We start from the raw sequence: 1,247 nt of genomic DNA, 5'->3' as shown, positions 1-1,247 counted from the left end.
GGCGGCGTCGGTGCAACAGTGGCGCGCGGCGACGTCGACGCTACATATTTCGATTTTCGGTCGAACGAGTATTGCGAAATACGCATCCGATCAATCTTGCATCTAATTAGCGCGTAATATAGATTCGGCATTCGAACTCTGATTCGATCGGATGCGTAATCGTAATACTCGTTCGGCCGAAAATCGAGACGTATACCGCCGCTGACGCGTCGCCCGCGCCGCGACGCGACGCTTGTTTCGCGTAAGCTGACGGCACGCGGGACGAATTACGCCGCTTCACTATCTTAGTTATGCGTTTATTCATATATTCGCTGTATGTTAACGTACGCCATACTTGTGGATAAATGCGTAATTAAGATAATGAAGCGGAGCAATTTGTCCCGCGCGCGGTCAGCTTACGCGAAACAAGCGTCGCGGCGACGCGAGTCGGCGGCGGTGGCGACGGCGACGCTACATGTTAAACAAATGCAAGTCCCACTTACCAATTATATTAGCCGCGACGCCTCTCGTTCCGAAGATGCTCTATCTCGTTCTCGTATCGAGTTCTCTGAAACGATAAAAGAAACGCTACTAAAATAGTGGAGCGGTGTCGTCTATCCGCGCGATCAACTTCGCGGCTCGCGTGCCAATAGCGCCATCGTACGCGCTGCGGCGGCGTCGGTGCAACAACAGGGGCGCGCGGCGACGCGTCGGCGAGAGCGGCGGCAATAGTGGCGCGCGGCAACGCGTCGGCAAGAGCGGCGGCAACAGTGGCGCGCGGCGACGCCGACGCTACATATATATTTCGATTGTCGATCAAACGAGTATTGCGAAATACGCATCCGATCAATCTTCGAACTCTGATTCGATCGGATGCGTAATCGCAATACTCGTTCGGCCGAAAATCGAGACGTATACCGCCGCCGACGCGTCGCCCGCGCCGCGACGCGACGCTTGTTTCGCGTAAGCTGACGGCACGCGGGACGAATTACGCCGCTTCACTATCTTAGTTATGCATTTATCCATATGTTCGCTGTATGTTAACGTACGCCATACTTATGGATAAATGCGTAATTAAGATAATGAAGCGGAGCAATTTGTCCCGCGCGCGGTCAGCTTACGCGAAACAAGCGTCGCGGCGACGCGGGTCGGCGGCGGTGGCGACGGCGATAGCGCAGCGACGCTACATGTTGGACAAATGCAAGTCCCACTTACCAATTATATATTATAGCCGCGACGCCTCTCGTTCCAAATATGATTATCTCGTA

Source organism: Wasmannia auropunctata, unplaced genomic scaffold (genome assembly GCF_000956235.1).
Source record: "Wasmannia auropunctata unplaced genomic scaffold, wasmannia.A_1.0 LD336038.1, whole genome shotgun sequence".
Taxonomy (NCBI): Eukaryota; Metazoa; Arthropoda; class Insecta; order Hymenoptera; family Formicidae; genus Wasmannia; species Wasmannia auropunctata.
Note: the sequence above shows the minus strand (reverse complement) of the source record.